This window comes from Glandiceps talaboti, chromosome 11 (assembly GCF_964340395.1).
Source record: "Glandiceps talaboti chromosome 11, keGlaTala1.1, whole genome shotgun sequence".
NCBI lineage: Eukaryota > Metazoa > Hemichordata > Enteropneusta > Spengelidae > Glandiceps > Glandiceps talaboti.
This window is the reverse complement of record NC_135559.1, coordinates 14,169,420-14,179,700: the sequence shown is the minus strand read 5'-3', so window position 1 is coordinate 14,179,700 and position 10,281 is coordinate 14,169,420.

Genomic DNA, 10,281 nt, shown 5'->3' with positions numbered 1-10,281 from the left:
AGACAAAGCGGCCAAAAACTGTTTCTTTGACAATTTAAAATCTATGGTAACAATATCATTTTACAATGTGCTATTGTAAGGTCTAGACTTGGTAATTTTGAGATGAGTATTTCACAATCTCAGACCTCATAATAATTGTACCCAGTGTGTAAAATTAGGAGAAATGACTGTGGGTCATGAGGACCGACAGGTAACAAAAGCTGTTGATCCTTATGAAAATCATTCATACACATCATTTGCAATCTCAAAGAGATCACAGTCCTCTCTCGGATCCCTCCTCACTGCCTAATTCAGAGTAGGAACGCCTAAAATGAGTCTGAATGTGTTAGACGTCCTGATTTGACAATATAATCATTAAATAATTCAACCAACTACGTGCGTTCTGACATATAGTAATTGTTCTATGCTACGTCAATGTTAACTTGATATCACTAATGCTCCAATTCGCGATGGGTGAATTTGAAATCAATTTATACCGAGAACTTTATATCCCTAGAATAATTCCACCCTTGTATTTAAACAAACGCGACACTCACTGAGTTATGTATGTACAATGTAAGACTTTTCATTTCCACAACATACTGCACATTGTGACTTAGTGATCATATAATAATTTTAATCCCATTCGCATATTAATCTTACCACTGTCTCTAGAAGTTATATTTGAATATTATACGGGAATTCCCTTCCAGTAACACTGCATTTTGAGCACTTTGCATGTGATGCATGAAAACTATTTCTACTAGGCACCCCTAGCAGTATAAATACCTTTCACTACATTAACCTTACCCTTATAAACGAGTTCAGCAGTGCCTGCACAGTCATCCCGTCCCCAACGAATGTACACACTACCAGTAGTACCATGATTGTGATCACTAGATGAGCCTTGACTCTCGTCATCATTCGATCCCCTACAAGAGCTATCACCAGCTGAAGCAATCAAAGCGATGTTCAAAGTTATATATATATATATATATATATATATATATATATATATATATATATATATATATATATATATATATATATATATATATAACTCGGTGAGTATCAATCTGCTAAGACAGTGCTCTATACCGCAGTGGCAGAGCGTAATAGTTTTGGTGACCCAAAACTATATATATATATATATATATATATATATATATATATATATATATATATATATATATATATATATATATATATATATGTGTGTGTGTGTGTGTGTGTGTGTGTGTGTCTCACTGGAGAGAACAGTGCTCGATGCAATATTAGTAGCAGACCATTATAGACTAAACCCAGAGAATAAGGTCAATATGTACACGTAACAATCTCAAGTTTATCAATCGCCTGATGATTGCTGGGGAAGCGTGAAACTCCGTGTAACGACTTAAAACGTCTTTATTCTCTGGATATAGTCTCTCTCTGTCACTCTCACTCTCTTCCTCTCCCTCTCTCTCTCTCTCTCTCTCTCACTCTCTCTCTCTCCACACACACACACACACACACACACACACACACACACATATACTTAAAACATTTTTTCCTCTTCAGGGTACACAATTGTGCACCATAGTTGTTATTGGAAGCATCGATTTCGAAATTTTTTAATTTGCTTTTACTATTTGAATAAAGTGTGTATTGCATAACTCTATCTCACAAGATTTATCGTCTTGGTATAATTGCAACTATGGTGAATTGTAGTGTCACTTTGGATGTAGTTTGCATTTAGAAAGGATCAGATGACATTTCGTATGATAAAATATACATGTCTGAGTTATTTTTTCATTTTTTGAATACGGTTGTCCTTGGTAAAGTTTCAGCTTTCTATAATACAAATTTCTGTATCTCGCCATTTTGCGCAGGAAAGAGAGCGCCCGTCAGTGTCCAATTTAAGGAATTGATAATTCTCGTGACGCCACATCATTGTTGCGATATCGATAGATAAAGAGAGAGGTCTAGATTGCTTACGTGAGCCAGGTATTCCATTAACCCCAGGCGCTCCAGGATTGCCAATTTCACCACGAGGTCCTTGTACACCTTGGGAGCCAGGAGATCCTTGAAGTCCAACTCTACCATCCCTACCAGATGAGCCTGTAATGCAAATAGGTTGATTTCCTAAACTTGGACACCATGAACTTAAGTGACGTTGATCGAATGTACTGTTATTGTCCATGCATATTTCATCCATATATCAATGTCTTGTATTCTGGTAAGCCCCCCCCCCTCACTTCACATTTTATCACTCCTCCGTCAATCACTGATAAACATTTTCGTGACATTCATGAAAGACTTGATGTGACAAAGGGTTTGCACAAAACATTCGTCATTTTTTTCAATAACAATATTTTTCATATGACATTTCAGTTTACATTTCACAATATACTGGTTTAATTTCATGAACTTTGATTATTTCATATCATACTAACAATTTGGAGACCGTGAATTGGAGGTCGTTGCCTGGCGACGCTTCATCAGGTGGTTGGTACTTGATTTTTCTTCATTCTCTTGTACCAAGGCTTGTATTTGTTCCTGTATAGAAATGTAGGGTTATGGCTACTGAAAGTACACTATTTAGTTTTATAAACACAAGTGGAATCAGAGTAAGGCCTTTTGAATCCGTTGATACAAGCAGTCCTTTATATTATCTGTTGCTCTGCTTTATTGTAATTCATTGTTGTTTACATTGTAATTGGGATAACTCTATCTATCTATATAATACCAGCTCCGTACGGATATCACAGCTGGGGGGCAAGGGGGGGTATGCACACAAAACCTAGTAATAATGTTTATGAGTGTAGCCTTGAAAGTGTCAGTGTCCTGACTGGCTTTCATATCATGGTTTAGTGAGTTCCAGTCCCTAATGGTTTTAGGAAAGAAACTGTGTTGATATGCTTAGTGTTTAAACTAAAGGTGCTTGAAACGGCCTCTTCTACCCGGTTCTAGAAGATCAGTGTTTCTAGTGATTGCTATCTCCTCATTTACAATTTAATTTTGGAACAATAGTATGTATCAACCTTGCATTTAGACGCCCATCTGCCAGTGGTTCCCATTTCAAACTCTGCAAAATATTTGTTACTCTTGATCGCCTACAATAGTCTCGTTAAACGAAACGAGCTCCCTTCGCTGGATTTTTTCAATTCTTACAATACCCTTTCTTACAATATGCTGTAAACTCCATTCACACCATATTTTATATATATGGTTAGAGGTGACAACACAGACCACTCTTCGGAATTAGCCTACACTCGTATAGTGGTGACGATCGAAGACACACAGAATGTGAATAACGTAAACATATCTAAGATGTCGATAAATTAGTACAACTACAGTAGATCTAAATAGGCATTCCTGTCGCACTAATGTTACGTCAAACCCAATTTACGAAAAGATGGGAGTTTGTAAGAAATTAAAGTTGGAAGTATATTAAGTATAGTACCTTAAGTAATCGCATCTCTGCATGCAATACTTCAAATTCTACATCAGTGTACGATTGGTCAACACTTCTGAAGACTGACCATGTCATGAAGGCGATACAAAGTATCAGACATGCTAAGATGAAAATCAGTAGCGTTTGAATGGTACATTTTTCTTGTCCCGTTCGATATTCTTCTGAACTTCAGGAAGCATGTTTGATCAATACAGAAGGTGTACAGACTGTGAGGCAGATCTCTAATCTTTTCAACTATTCCCTACGTCATACACATATAAAATGCCCCCGTTTACGTTGACTTTTATAGTGTATCGTTCATTGTTTACCTTAAGTAAGTACGTGACTTGAAATAAATAATAGCTATGGAGCCATGCTCTCTTCGACAAACATTTCTATACATTCAATACATAAATATAGTGTTACAATACAACAGGCAATAGTTTTTTTCCTTCCGTAAGGTAGGAGATGTATTAGGGGTTGAAATGTTTGTGTGTGTGTGTGTGTGTGTGTGTGTGTGTGTGTGTGTGTGTGTGTGTGTGTGTGTCTCACTATTTTCTAAAAAACAACTGCATCAATTCAAACGAAATTTGGGAGACATGTTCCGTAGGAAAATGGCAAGAACTGATTAGGATTTGGTAAACATGCCATGAATATTAATGAGCAATTTGTGTAATTAATGGTTTTCGGTAATTAGGCTATATCTCAAGAGCGCACTCTTTAAATGCAATATAATTTGGTACACATATGTGCAATACCTAAGCGCATCTGTCCTGAAATTAGTATCGATGTAGCTTTCAGTTTTAATAAGATATTGGCTGTTTTTGGTAATTAGACGCAATGGCCACACAAAAGAAAGTTGTCGTTTCTGGTTAGGAAATGTTGCCTAAAGGGGTGTGACAACGCGAATTCTTTTTAATTGTTCATGATTAGTTCTGCAGTTGTCTTCCCTGAAGTAGCAATTAATGTAGGGAGAGTTATTTTGTTTTCCCTTGGATATGCAGTCTGCATTGGCTCGACAAACACAAGAAAAAGGTAGATCAAGGCAGGGTATTTAAGTGATGCAAACTCACCAGAAAACAATTTTTTCTTGGCCTTAAAAACGCCTAGCATGAAATCTATGCTACAACTTTCTATAAAAGCTTCCCATTTTTATATGTATGGTTGGCCGTAAGATCGCATCTGCAGGCAATCATGCTGGAGATATCGCCTACATAACTTCATAGCATCTCTTCACTATTTCAAAATTGAAAATCTTGTTTTTATTTTTGTCATTAATTATTCCTGTGGTTGATTGGAGACCAGGCAGAGCGCATGGGAGTCTGGTAGCTGTATTGATACCAATTTGGCATACATTGATGGGGTTTTGATATGATGGAGAGAGGGGTCAGATATTACAAGGGAGATTGGGACGATGAAGACAACCACGACGGCGACAATGACGACTACCACCGCCTCCACCTCCACCACCACCACCACCACCACCACCACCACCACCACCATCATCATCATCATCATCATCATCATCATCATCATCATCATCGTAAAGCAAGTAAACCTGACGACACATGAGTTGTTGAGCTAATCTTTTAATGGAGACGACAATATGGAAACAAGGAATACAATGACATTCATGTGATCTGTATAAAGTGAGTACTTTTGCTCTCAAACTGTTCTCATCTGGTTACTAAGCCAGTGTACTTGTTAGATTCATCGATACAACTGTTACACCTACACAATATACGTTACATTCTGTTTACTCTTATATATCATACTGTGTCAAAGATGGAACAAAAACACAGAAACCTCCGCGCTCCTTTCTCTTATGCTGTATATTAAATTGAGCAAAAACATATCTATTAAAAAAACACGCATTCCCTTTTTTGAAACTAAAATGAGACAATGATTAAACGTAGGATTACTATGACCATACTTCTTCGTTTATCAATGCATTCTCATTATTTGATGTATTGTACAATCTTTGACATTTCTGATTACATATTAACAGACACACGAGGGAGCCTTTGGTAATTACAAGGGGCGAGGGCCAGGGGAACTTATTAGGGGTGGTAATTTTGACAGGGTCTGAGGGAGGGCAATATATTAGAAAATGGGTCATATTTTACTTTGACTAATTGTATTGTCGAACTTTGCATTATTTTTGTGATTTTGGCATCCCATCGCTGCCATCAGTTCTGCATACCACTGCTGTCACATCGGTTAGGGTTAGGATTAGTTATCACAATATCAGATGATATTGATGAAATCACTGCTGACAACAATGCAGTGAATCAATTGTCAGTTGTGGTGTGAGGAAAAGAGTACAACAGGTACAGTTGGTTAAAGATATTGGGGATAATGTTGTGGAATGGAGATGTTGACCTCATTCCTGACAATATCGGTAGTGTGCTTAACTAGTCTTTGGAAGTTGTGGGCTTCAGCTCAGCCAATTAGATTCACACACAGCTGTTGATTAATGCAGTGCCTTCAAACACATTCCCCCGTGGTGGTAGTATAGTAGTAGGAAATACCCAATGCCTTTAAAACTTTCAACATGGTGGTAGCGGTGGGATTAAGAACATACCATTGATTCTGAGACTCATGAGATTAGCGTCCCTTTCCATGTCTGACAGCATTTTATCCCAACCAAAATATTATTTTAACATGGAAGGATTACGTTTTAGAGAAAGGAAATTGGGGGAGGACCTCTTTTTACACGACGGAATAGGTGGATGGTCGCATTTTATGTAACACGCCGGGTCTGATTTCCCCCCTTGTAATTATCGAAAGCTCTCTTTTATAAGTGCAAGATTATATGGTATATTGATTATATATAATTATGTTTTGTAGTTGAAATGATTCATACATTGTATCATATGGTACAGACGGCACATGTCAGTTCATAATAATTTATATATGGACCACAGGGCAGAGTACCACAGCGTCCTTCAACAGGAAACAACAGTGCCCCATTATCGTTGCTAACAGAACCTGAACGGGCCTCTGGATTTCTATCAACGCAGATGTATTCGGTACGCTTGTGTGTATACTTTTCTGACATCAGATAACCATAGTATTCCCTGGTCCACTCATTTGAAGGACATACATTCCGTGCAGGAACCATCAGTACACTACCACGTGTACGTACTCTGCATACAGCACAGACAGGATCATGTTGATAGAGTGAGGCAAATTTTGGAAATAAGTTGGTTTGGTATTCTCCTCCATATAGTAAACCACTTTCACTTGCCTGGTTGCCACTTACAGGTGCATCGTATATAGGGCTTTCTGGTAGACATTGATAGTTAGAACCACTACCACTGTGAGTATAATGTGCTCCACCTATGAATCCTATAACACCAAGAATAGGTGAAAGTGTATACAATATCGAGGGTAATATAGAACCATTAACTATGTTCATACTATATTCCGACTATGAAATCTATATACGTGTGTATGTATGTATGTATGTATGTATGTATGTATGTATGTATATATGTCTATGTCATTATCTAAAGCCAAACGGCTGGCATAATGGAAATGACGTTTTGTATGGGAAATCTATGGTACAATGGCAGGAACTGATCAGTGTTTGGTCAAGATCCGAGTACTTTAATTGGCTTAGAATAATTTATATAATATATATAGTAATTAGGCATTATCTCGTTAGTTGTTTATTACGATTCTGTGTAGTTTGCTAGACACACGGAAATTGGTTTGCATACTAATGAGTAATTTGCACATTTAAATGTTTTTTTCCCAATAAGGTAATATTACGAGAACGTACTCTTCAAACGCCATACCGGCAGTGATGATACATTTGCCTACAGCTACATGTAACATGTACAGGAGACAAAGCGGTCAAAAACTGTTTTAAAATCCATGGTGACAATATCATTTTACGTTGTTCTATTGTAAGGTCTAGATTTGATAGTTTAGAGATCGGTAGTTCACAATCTCAGACCTCATAATTGTACCCAGTGTGTAAAATTAAGGGGAAATGATTGTGGGTCATGAGGACCGACAGGTAACAAAAGCTGTTGATCCTTATGAAAATCATTCATAGACATTATTTGCAATCTCAAAGAGATCACAGTCCTCTCTCGGATCCCTCCTCACTGCCAAATTCAGAGTAGGAACGCCTAAAATGAGTCTGAATGTGTTAGACGTCCTGATTTGTCAAGACAATAATCATTAAATAATTCAACCAACTACGTGTGCTCTGACATATAATAATTGTTCTATGTTATGTCAATGTTAACTTGATATCACTAATGCTCCAATTCGTGACGGGTGAATTTGAAATCTATTTATACCGAGAACTTTATATCCCTAGAATAATTCCACCCTTGCGTTTAAACAAACGCGACACTCACTGAGTTATGTATGTACAATGTAAGACTTTTCATTTCCACAACATACTTCACATTGTGACTTTGTGATCATATAATAATTTTAATCCCATTCGCACATTAATCTTACCACTGTCTCTAGAAGTTATATTTGAATATTATACGGGAATTCCCTTCCAGTAACACTGCATTTTGAGCACTTTGCAGAATGTGATGCATGAAAACTATTTCTACTAGGCACCCCTAGCAGTATAAATACCTTTAACTGCATTAACCTTACCCTTATAAACGAGTTCAGCAGTGCCTGCACAGTCATCTCGTCCCCAACGAATGTACACACTACCAGTAGTACCATGATTGTGATCACTTGATGAGCCTTGACTCTCGTCACCATTCGATCCGCTACAAGAGCTATCACCAGCTGAAGCAATCAAAGCGATGCTCAAAGTTATATTGAATATATATATATATATATATATATATATATATGTGTGTGTGTGTGTGTGTGTGTGTGTGTGTGTGTGTGTGTGTGTGTGTGTGTGTGTGTGTGTTTGTGTGTGTCTGTCACGGGAGAGACCAGTGCTAGATGCAATATTAGTAGCAGAGCATTATCTATAGACTAAATCCAAGTTTAACGCTTCCCCAGCGATCACCATGCGAGTGATAAACTTGAGATTGTTACGTGTACATATTGACCTTAAAAATCTCAATGTTATCAGTCGCCTGCTGATCGCTGACAAAGCGTGAAACTGCGAGTAACGACTTATAACATCTTTATTCTCTGAATGTAGTCTCTCTCTGTCACTGTGGATGTAGTTTGCATTTTGAAAGGATCAAATGACATTGCAATTTCGTATGATAAGATAGATATTTTTAATTGTTTTTGAACACGGTTATCTTTGGTAAAGTTTCAGCTTTCTATAATACAACTTTCTGTATCTCGCCATTTTGCTTAGGAAAGAGAGCACCTGCCAGTGTTCAGTTTGAGAAATTGATAATTCTCGTGACGTCATATCAATTTTTCGATATCGATAGATAAAGAGAGAGGTCTTGATTGCTTACGTGAGCCAGGTATTCCATTAACCCCAGGCGCTCCAGGACTGCCAATTTCACCAGGAGGTCCTTGTACACCTTGGGGGCCAGGAGATCCTTGAAGTCCATCTCTACCATCCCTACCAGATGAGCCTGTAATGCAAATAGGTTGATTTCCTAAACTTGGACACCATGAACTTTAGTGACGTGGGCCGAATGTAATGTTACAACGGAAATCACAAACCCTGAAACAAAATCTCACTGTTATTGTCACAGTTTTTGTCTGGCCAGACAAAACATCTCTTTGATGTTGTAAATGTTCCCGTCTGGCTTAACAAAAATCTAATTAATATTTCCACAAGTTATCGTCTGGCACGACAAGAACTGAACTACAATTGATATATTTTAGTCAATTGAATGTCTCAAAAATATCAAAGAACGCGTCAAACCTTAGGTTTACCAGGCAGGGACATATGTATTTGGCGTTGATCTCCTAAGATAATGGTAGCTCACGCAAAGAAAGTGTAACAATAACAATATCGGTAAAGATGTTTGTCACGCCAGACGATTGACGAAACACTGTTGGTAAGATTTTGTCTAGCCAGCCGATAAAATGTAGCAATGTTAATAAGATTTTTGTCGAGCCAGACGACGTTTTGTTTCAGGGTTTATGATTTCCGTTGTATTGTCCATACATATTTCATCCATATAACAATGCCTTGTATTCTTGTAAGCCCCCCCCCCCACTTCACATTATACGGCACGTCAATCACTGATAAACATGTTCGTCACATATTCATGAAAGACTTGATATGACAAAGGGTTTGCACAAAACATTAGTCATTATTTCAATGACAATATTTTTCATATGACATTTGAGTTTACATTTCACTATATACTGGATTCAGTTCATGAACTTTGATTATTTCATATCATACTAACACATTGGAAACCGTGAATTGGAGGTCGTTGCCTGGCGACGCTTCATCAGGTGGTTGGTACTTGATTTTTCTTCATACGTCATCTCGTCATTCTCTTGTACCATGGCTTGCATTTGTTCCTGTATAGAAATGTAGGTTTATGGCTACTGAAAGTACACTATTCAGTTTTATTAACACATGTGGAATCAGAACAAGGCCTCTTGAAACTGTCGAGTACGAGAAATCCTTTATAGTACAGTATTTGTTGCTCTGCTTTATTGTAGTTCATTGTTGTGTACATTGTAATTGGGATAACTTTAACTATCTATATAATACCAGCTAATCTCCTTACGGATATCACAGCTATATGAGGAGGTATGCACACAAAACGTAGTAATAATGTTTATGAGTTTAGGGAGCTTTCAGTATTTACGAGGGGGAGGGCCGGAGGAAATAACACATGGTCTGTTAAATAAACCATGACCTTCCCCATTCTCCATTTGTAAAAAGTGACCCTCCCCATTACCCCATTTTGTAAAACGTGACCCGCCCCATGACAATTGCA